Below are 10,878 nucleotides of genomic sequence, written 5' to 3'. Positions count from 1 at the left end.
AATTGAAAATCAATGAAAACAATTATCTGGGAAATCTCTGCATATTTGGCAGTTCAAGCCAAGTATTTCTGCACAGCCCATGCGTCAGAGAAGAAAGTCTAGGAAGTATTAAAAACCCTCTTTAAAATGTGTGGGATTCAGCTAATGTGGTCGTTAGAGGGATATTTACAGCTTTATAGGTGCATATTAGATTTTTTTTTTTTTTTTTTAAAGATTTTATTTATTTATTTGAGACAGAGAGAATGAGAGACAGAGAGCATGAGAGGGAGGAGGGTCAGAGGGAGAAGCAGACTCCCCGCCGAGCAGGGAGCCCGATGCGGGACTCGATCCCGGGACTCCAGGATCATGACCTGAGCCGAAGGCAGTCGCTTAACCAACTGAGCCACCCAGGCGCCCCTTAGATTTTTTTATAAGGATTAAAATCAATGTTCTCTCTATGAAGCAAGAAAAAGAGAGGACAAATTAAACCCAGCATAAGATGAAGGAAGCACTAAACACATGAAGTAATATATCATTGAAATAAATCAACAGAGAATGTGTGGGATTTTCAGAATCATTGTTTAAGTGGTTTTTGCTTTCCTTAGGGAGAAGCCTGGGGCCTGGGACATCGTAGCTAATTTTAATCGAGGTAAAACAGGTGCTAAGGGAGCAAGGGCAAAGAACAGAGTTCGTGATGAATAGGCAGGATGAGGGTTTAAAATATACAACAGAAGGACAAATTAATTATGCCGTGTTCATTCTTGGTAACCAACAAGTTCACCTGAGACCCTCTCGAGAAGCCGACAGGAGTTGTCCGCTTGTGGGACCGAGGGAAGGAGAAGTTTCTTGAGTCCAGATGGCTGCAATCCTGGGTGGATGCACCATGAGAATGCAGGGAGAGCACGGGGACATGGTGGGGGGCCCCTCTGAAAACAACAGATGCACACAGAAACGTAGCAAGTAGCCAGAAACAACAACATGCATCTATTGACAGGCACGGGGACAGACTGCGTTGGGAAAGCTTAGATGACCTTCTCCTTGGAGGCGGTAGGTGGGAGTCAGGCAAACAAGTAAATAAGTGTTTGTTATGTCAGGTGTCGATCGATGGGCAGCTGTGTCCTAAGAAGCACAGAGAGGTTGGCTAATGAGCCTTGAACAACAAGAGGAAGCCCAACCCAGACAGAAAGGCCCACACACGTTAAAAGGAGCATCAGGATGCTCTGCTGGGAATGGTTTGCAGAAGAACAGAAGAGAGTCCCACTGGGTAAGCCACCGGGCTGTCACTGAAGGGCTCTACCATGGTGGCTGCAATGCAGAGGCCCTGCAATGTTTGATGAAGGATGACATATGGGGCAGGCAGAGAGGGGGAAGTGAAGGATGGCTGAGGAATGTGGGGGACCCCAGTCGGACCAACAGAGGCTGGCAGACAAGCTGTACCTGGGAAGAGTCTGGAATTTTGCAAGTGCCAATGCATGTCTCCAGATTTGTCTGTGGTCAGCGGTCATGATGCTTGGTTTGTTTGGAATTCTTGTGTCCAGGTGACACCTTCATACAGAAGTGCTCTGGAAAGTATTGCACAGTCTACAAAAGTTACGCCTTTTCCAGAGGCGTATCTCTATGCCCTTTGCCCTTCGGCCAGGCCAAACCTTTCCATGAACACATTATGGAGAAATCGGAAATTCTTTTTTGTGGTCTGTTTTATGTAAACTATGAAGAGAAATCTCTGGAATATCTATTTTAATAATTATTTTTTTCTTTCTCCCTTTCAGAAAATAAACAACTGTGTTCAACTAAGTGCTCCCTCGTTTGAAACAACAGTCTTGGCCATTTGCTGTCTCTCATTAAAACTATTAAGTGGAACGCTGACAAAATGTTTAAAAGAGACTTAACAATTTGAACGTATTTATATTGTACACATTGAGCTAACCTTTAAATTATCAGAACGTCTGCTATACAAAGAAAACAACATAGTCCTTGACTCCTGGAATTTAATATTTAAGATAGTGATGATTTGGGCAGGTTTATTGAATTTGTATATAATATTGTCCTCTTTACCAGCAGTACAGGGAAATGCATTTCAAGTGAGATCTTGTCATTCTGTTCCTTTTTATAACCATAAACACCCATGGAAGTAAAGTAAAAAATAAACAGTCTTTTACTGAACTACATTTTATAGGGAATGGTTTATGGGAAAGTTTTGTACACGCAGAGAGTTTTATTTAAAAAAAAAGATGTATGCACATATTCAGGAGTATTTGATGCAATGAAGACAATCACCAAAAATGCAATTTCCAATGGAACGAAAGACAGAAATAGAAATTTGTCCATTTTTGACTTCTCGAGGAAAGAGGATTTGAGAAGGTATTTGAATCACAATAAAAAGAGACTTAAAACTTTTTTTTTTTTTTTTTAAAGGAAGCCATAAGAAGAAGCCCAAACAAGCATTTGGTGTGTTTGTAAAGAAGTCTTATAAAAGTGGAGGAGGATTTATTGAATGAAGTTTGGGAAGCCAACTGCTTTGAAAAGAACATCTTGCCTCGGGAGTGAGATTTAAAGCAGCTGTGTCTTTCTGTGAATTCTCTGTTAATGGTGATTTTCTCGCACTGAAGATTTTCATATTCGTTCTAATATAGAGGTTGCAGGGAGAACTCAGGAAATTAGGAAGGGGGGCGAGCTTTCGCCATGTTGTGTTTATGGACTGTTATTCCGACTCCGGCATTCTGCCCCCAGAGTTACGGACATAACTGCCCATATGATGGACCCTTACGTTTGTGTATATGTACACAAGGGATGGAGATGTTCAAAGGATTTTTCCAACTGTGTGGAAACTTAATATTAGGGCCTACTGAGCCATCGCAAGATGTGTTTGCTTGATCCTAACGCCCAACACAAAATAGCAGTTTTATGGGGTTGGAAGTTCTTTTTTTCCGCTTGACATAGAAACTCAGCCCCAGCGTCTTGTTTTCAAAGATAATTTCAATCCACATGTTTGCATATTGCTGTGTAGAGAGGTTTGTTATGCATATGCTCAAATAACACCAAATCTTGTTCTACTCTTACTGGGATCAGAGCAACCAAATGGGGCCTAAATATACATTTCGTAGATAAATGGGATGTTTGTCATTGAAATGGGAGATTATGCACTCTTTCTAAGTTCCACAGGAGAAAAATTCTCTTATAGGTTTGAAGTCAACAATCTCACTGAAGCTAATATATTGTTACCAGAGTAATTTGTTATACGTACAACTGGTCAACCCTTTAGCCGCCCCTCCTTCCAGACAATCTATTAGCCATATACCAGTGATATTTACCTAGTTGACTTCTGCCCAACTTGAGGTTTTAGCTTAAATATCACCACCCATTGTTTACTGTTGATTTAAGTATTTTAGGTTTGCAAAAATAAGAATGTGCTTTACAAAATATGTTCCTGCTATGTTTGATTATTTCAGTCTCCTGAATTATGTGTTTCTGTTGTGGTACTTATTTATTTTGACCTATTCCTAACTAAAAAAAAGAAAAAAAGTTTACTTGGTATATATTTCTGTCAAAATACACCATGATTTTCAACTTCTTACAAAATTTTTCAAGAGCGTTGACTCATGGACTCCTAGTTCTCCTTTCCAAATCTCTCTTGAATTCACTCCAATGCCTATGAGGCTTACACAAGGAGTGTAAGTGAGCTGAAATATAAAGAAAAGTTGCCCCATGACTCACCAGGGTGTGCCCACATTTCAAGGACCTCCCATGGTCAAATGCAATGGATAGTGTCATGTGGTTACCTTAGGAGATGTTCTGCAGCAAGCATGCCTAGTACCACCCCAGAGAAGAAATTTTAAACAAGATTGAGGGGATCACAGCTAACTCCTGTTCTTTCCCTCTGCCATGACAATGGACACATGTCACATAAAGAGCTACTCCTCAGCTCGTGCCCTACAATAAGAAGACGTGCACGGCTTGCATGGCCGTGAGATCAAAATAAAGATTGAGTCACGCAAACCACCACTGACACTGGGTGTTTGATACACCAGCTAAGTGGTTGATAAGAACGTCCAATGTATTTCTCACACATGAAATGTCCAAACGTGAGCTCAACACCATGTGGCCCAAGTATACCCACATTTAGTGTCTGAGTATGAGAAGTCTTCAAACTTCCAAATCTTGTGATGCTCCTTAACTATTCTTCATCTCTAATGAGTTATATGCAAATGTAAGCACATCGTGAGGGGTGTACTTGAAAGTGTTTTTCAGAAACCAGAAACCAGTGGTGAGAAGCATCATTTCCTCTCAGCTGCGCTAAAACCCTCACTTCCATTGATGTGTGGTTCAACAAGACCCCGGAGCGGTCTCCCTGCTGCCCCCTCCACCCTACCCAGGGACTGTCAAGAAATTATCTGTATACTTTTGTTAAAGTTTAAGTTGAAGCATGGCATATCTCCACTCAAAACACATGAGTGGCTTTCAATTCTATGGGTAAAGACCAGAATTTCCAAAGTGGTTCCACAATACTCCTGTGTGTACCTGATTTCACAGATGTAAAGTGAAGCCCTAGGAAATTACAACCACTTATTGTTTATGTGGCTTAGGAATAGCCCCGATTTTTTTTATGATGGCTTTATGTACGTCTTACCCAACATTAACAGCTGTGTTTGATCAAGTGACCTAAACTTTCTATGCATTCTTTCCTCACCTGTCAGTTTGGAGGTATTTAGCCCACCTGCTCTAAAGGGCGTCTATAGAATCTAAAGAGATAAGTATGAAGCATTTAGACCAGGGTTTAATTTGTAGGTTTTCATTAAATTCAAAATATTTTCAAATGCCCGTGTAGTTTTTCTTGGATGCATTTTTTTTTTTTTAAAACACGTATTTCCAAATTCCAAATGCAAGAACATTTTCTAGTTCTCTTCTTGGCTATGATATACTACTTGACTGCATCTGTATGATTTTACTCTTTTACTCTTTTATGGTTCTTCAGACTTCCGTTAAGTTTAAACAGCTAAAAAGTCCTGGTTTGTCTTCTGAAGTACAGGAGTACTTGCACTGTTCTGTGCAGTGTTTTAGATATATTAATTAGTTCAATTTGATGGATTTTGTTTTCCATATTTTCTCTATTTCTAGTGATAAGTTAGTGAAGTTGTCTCTCCGTCCTGAAACAAGTGTGGAAAAACCTCCCCATTCCAATTATGAATGCATGCTATGGTGACTTCAGGAGTTAGTGTTCATCACATTCACTTTCAGAATTGATATACGTTCCTGGTGTTTTTCATCTTTTACTGTTTTCCAGTGTTCCTTTTTTTTCCCCCTTTTGCATTTTTCATTATTTTGTCTGATACTGCTATAACCATAGGAGCTTACTGACACTACTTAATGTTTTGGAGTTTTTATCAGTTGTATCCTGAATGTGAACACAAGGTGTTATGATTCAGAGATGGATTTCTTCTTGAAAATCTCACAGCACATAATAAGTGTGTCCTCACCTTTTGCCCCCAGCCCTTATCTGGTGTGGATGCAATGAGAAACAGGTCAATTGTACAAAGTGAGTAGCCTAACACCCTATAGCCTAGGAAGTAGGGAAAAATAGTTTTCTCTGTGTAAACAGGGGGAGGAGGCAGCTGTGAGGGGTCCTCTTACGACAGCCCTTTGGATGTAAATGAAATCTCTTCAGGATTCTGGGAGAACCTGACAGTTTTATCACCTACAAGTGGCTATAAGGTCATGGGATTGTTCCTCCTTGAAGTGTAAACAACCCAGGTGGACTCCAGTGCTCCAAGAGCCTCGGGGCTTAATCTAGAGATAAATCTGTGCTGTAATCACTTGCTTTTGGGGTGATGAGAGAAGTTTTATTATCCTATTGGGTTACGTCACTTACTCCTTTCATTACAGAAAGAAATGGCTACATATCTAAGCTTATGGTATATGAAAATGTTTCTAGGAGAAGTGCAAGCAAACATTTCCTAATTTAGATCATATACATTTCAGTGTCCCAGGGGGCTAGGGCTTTTGTTTTTGTTTTGTCTGTTTGTTTATTTTTATAGGAACACTGAGAAACCCAGAGAATTATTCCCCACAATATTTTTATGATTTTCATGGCCAATGCTTTCCCAGACGTTCTTCATTTTTGTATCTAAGCAGTATATTTGTAAATAACATGTATTGGATAGTTTTCATCCAGTCTGATTCTCTCCGTATCTTACATGGAGACAGTGCTACATTTTAATGAATTTTATTACTGTGCATATATATATACACACATGAATGGATGGATGGATGGATGGATGGATAGATGATAGATAGATAGATAGATAGATAGATAGATAGATAGATAGGATGGATAGATGATAGATAGACAAAGAGATATAGGGATGGATGTATAGATGGATGGATAGAAGGATAGATAGGTAGATATATATGATGGATGGATGGATGGATGGATGGATAGATGATAGATAGACATAGGGATGGATGGATGGATAGGTAGATAGATATGAAGGATGGATGGATGGAGGGAGGGATGGATGGAGGGATGGAGGGATGGATGGATGGATAGATAGGTGGATGGATGGATGGATAGATAATAGTAGATAGATGAAATGTAGGTACGCCATATACTATAATATATAAAATTTGATAGGGTTTTAAATACACATACATATACATTTCAGTGATTATCTTTGTTCTACCATTTTTTCAACTGATTATTTTTCCACCTTTTATGTTCCTTTTCAATGAGCTCTGATATACAGACTGTTATTAATTTCTCTATTTTAAAAGATTTTATTTATTTATTTGAGAGAGAGCCCATGAGTCAGGGTGGGGGGAAGGGAGGAGCAAACAGAGAGGGACAAGCAGACTCTGTACTGACCATGGAGCCCAACACAGGCCTCAGTCGCATCACCCTGAGATCGTGACCTAAGCGGAAACCAAGAGTTGGGCGCTGAACCAACTAGCCACCCAGGGACCCCATCCACCTGCAACCTTTCATCTGAGATCCACTTCTGTGCCTCCATTTCTCTAAGTATTAGCACACATATGACAGATTCTTAGTTTTTGATTGTCTGAAAAGATCTTTATTCCTCTTTCAATTTAGTAAGACAGTTCAACAGTGGAACATTTTACTAGATCATGACTTCCATTGTGTCTGTAGAGAATTTAGCGGTCCATCCTGTTAGTTCCTTCTCTCAAAGCAATCCACTCTTTTGCGCATTTAGTGTTTGGTTTGGGGATTTTGCTCAGGTAGGTCTCTGTGTGGATTTCTTTTTGTTTGTTCTCCTTGGGCTGGGCAGTGCTTCCTGAGTCTCTAGCATAATGTCTTCCTTCAGTATTAGAAAGTTAGGATACATTACTTTTCAAATACTGCCTCTGCAGTATTTGAGACTCCCTCTTTTTCTAGTATATTACATACTTACATGTTGAACTTTAAACCAAATCTTTTTTATCCCTTTTATTCTCTACCACGTTCCCGTTCTTTGGCTTCTTCATGTTTCATTTTGTCCACAGTACCGTCATTCACAATAGCCAAAAGGTATCCATCAATGGATGAATGGATAAACAAGATGTGATATACATCCAATGGAATATTACTCAGCCATTAAAAAGGAAGACTATTCTGACACCTGCTAGGACATGGATGAACCTTGAAGTAATTGTGCTCAGTGGAATCAGCCAGACACAAAAGGATGGATCCTGTATGCTTCCAATTCGATGAGGAACTTTCCTGAAGCAGTCAAATTCATAGACACAGAAATTAGAACAGTGGGTGTGAGGGGTTGGGGGAGGGTAATGGGCAGTCGGTGTTTAATGGGGACAGAGTTTCAGTTTTTCAGGATGACAAGAATTCTGGAGATGGTTGCATAACAATGGGAATGTACTTCCCAATGCTGAACTGTATGCCTAAAAATGATTAGGGTGGTAAATTATAAGTTCTGTATATTTTACCAAAATTCATATTTAAAAGAACATTGGAGTTACTAGTCCTTCCTTCTGGAATCATTTTACTCAGATAACTGCATGACTTTCTCTTTCCACTCTTCGGATCTCTGCTTAAATGCTCTTCCACCACTCCCTGCCTGACTTCCTGTGTTATGTTTCCATGTGCATCAATACTTGCAATTTTCTCCATTGAGGGTTTATTTATTTCCTGTTTCCCCTCATGTAAACAGAAGCTCTGGGAATCATACCTGTGTGGGTCACTGCTTTCTCTGCTACAGACCAACAACAATGGTCTTCACTTGGTCTGGGCTCAACAGGGACCCACTGATTGCACACCAAACACTTGCTATGAGCACTTGTGAAAATATACTTTATTTTTGGACAGCATACCATGGGGGTAAATGACTACATTGCTCTCATCAAGACTTTATATGAAAAGTGAAATGATATGTAGAAAATCAAGATGTCTTTTGGATGTTTACCTTTTCCTGTTCTTGGCATGTAGTGAGGCCAGTAACTTAATGGATTTGGCTAAGGGTTATGTGGTGTCAGCCTTTCAGGACAGAGTAGACAGGTGTCTGTTTAATACTTTACCCATGAATATGCAGATAAGAAAATGCAAAAGGCAAACAGAAGAGACCTAGGCTCCTAGAGATAATCCTAGAAAAGATAAGAATATCGAATTGATTGCCAGAGTCTTGACGGATATCCAAAGAAATGCGAGAATTAGAAAGCAAAGAACATGGCGGGTGGGCAAGGTGTGGGGTGTGCCTTGTGTATTTGAAGAGTCGTCTCAGATGTCTAAAACAGTTTGGTTTTATAGGAGAGGAAAAGAAAAGGGAGAGCTAGAGTCCTTTGAATATTAATAATTGAGCCTCCACTGCACCATATCTGCTGTACTTTAGTGTGCACTGAGTGAATATACCTAGTTAATTTATATAATTAGGACCCAAATGGCATGTTGACGGGAAGTGAAGTGTATTTCAAGGGAACCACAGAGGACAACATTCAATTAAATATTAAACTCAATCCCCATGTTGACTGATGACAGAGTAGTATCCATCTCAGAATGTTCAAAATGGATGAGGTTGGACAGAACATTATCAGATACAGAAATGATAGCCCTCTTTTTCATGCAAGAGGCAACCAATATGGGATAACCCACAGAGGGGAATACAAAACACAGAAAAGTGACAATCGCTCCAAAAGCACAGAGAGAGACAAATGAAAGAATCCAATTCAATGACCCAAACTGACCACTTTCAGACCTTAAAAGGAAGCAAAAGCTCAGCTGAAGAAGCAGGAGTCCTGAGATACTTTCATCAAAAGGTGACAAAATGTCAAAGCCCACATGAGAGACAATTACTCCGAAGAAATGACTGTCTTAAACAGAGTCTTTTGAGTCCACGCTATGGGCAATTAATTACGCTCTTCAGGCAGGGAAGTCTCTCATCGGTTGTCTTTGTTGCCTTTTGTGAGAGAACAGAAAGTATCTTTAGAATCAGTGAAAAATAACTTGTGAAATCAACATAGAACAGAGTGTCCTGTGCCCAAAAGCATAACCGGATCTCTGGAGGAAGGAAGACCTCCCAAGAATGTGAAGACCACATGGTCACTCCAAAAAAATAAGTCAATAATTTTAACCTGTCACCATTTTCAATGTTGATAAAAAAATGTGAGGGAAACTAAAAAACAAGGAAAATCCATTGTTTGTCTTGTCCTTTATTCAGCTGAAGGTGCTTAGTCATTTGTAGGCAGGATCTCCTGACACCTTCGAAGCAGCTGGTGTGAGAACTGGAGCTCTCATGTCCTACTGAGTTCTTATCCTCAGAGAAAAGAACCTCTTCCATCAGTTCACTGGGCTCAGGCAGAGGTGGAAAGACTTGGCAAGGAACTTAGCTAGGTGGCCTAAGTCAAAGTTGATCTCAAATCCTGAGTGCTGTATGAGTCTGCCATGCTGCTGTAGAAACAATCAATCTATCAAACTGGGTGGCTTAGAGCAACAGGGCTGTATTACCTCAGAGATGCAGAGGCCAGAAGTGTGAGACGAGGTGTGGGCAGGGCTGTGGTCTCTGTGAAGGCTCTAGGGGAGGGTCTGCTGTATCTCTGTCTTCTTGCTGGTGGAAGGTTGCTGCTTTGTGGCAGCATGACCCCATGTGCTCCAAGTACACATGCATCCAAATTTCCCCTTTTGGAAGGACACCAGCCATATTGGGTTAGGGGCCCACCGCAGTCCACCATGACCTGCTCTGAACTAACTACATGTTCACAATGACCCTCTTTCCAAAGTATATCCCATTTTGGGGTTCTGTCAGGTAGGACGTCAACACATGAGTTTGGAGGGGGACACAAGTCAGCCTTTCATGAGGGATTAGTTCCACCGACTGGGTTTTAGAACATATTAACCCTGGTCTTAGCATATTTAAAAAGATACTCATTTATTCTGGACATTCCAATCTTTCTCTTCTTATCCCACAGCCCACTTATTCTATTCCATAATTGACCAAATGTGAGCAAGAGGATTGCAAGATGCCCGTTTCCTTGTTGTTTCATTTTATGAGCCTGTGAGGATGAGTGGCGAGTTCATTTAATGTTGAAGAAACTGACAGTGGTAACAGCTTCCTAAAAGACTCTTATTTTATCGACTGATTCACTGTTTTCTTCAAAGATATTAATAACAATTTAAGACCTGTTTTCTCCGAGCTAAACACTCTCTTATGAGCTTTCCATAGATACGTAATTATCTGATATTCATAATAAGCTCAGAGGGACACACTCAGGACTCTGTATAGCTTTGTCTGTGAAGAACTTCTAAAGTGGTGTCACCCCCAGCTTGCTCACCGCCTTCAGAGACTGGGAAAGAGGAAGACCAGATTTCTCCACGCTTGCATCTTGGCATTTGCATGTATGAGTTGGCTTGTGTCAAAGCCCACACATAGACTTTTCCAACTTTCCACAAGGAATAGGGAACAG

This window comes from Neomonachus schauinslandi, chromosome X (genome assembly GCF_002201575.2).
Source record: "Neomonachus schauinslandi chromosome X, ASM220157v2, whole genome shotgun sequence".
Taxonomy (NCBI): domain Eukaryota; kingdom Metazoa; phylum Chordata; class Mammalia; order Carnivora; family Phocidae; genus Neomonachus; species Neomonachus schauinslandi.
Note: the sequence above shows the minus strand (reverse complement) of the source record.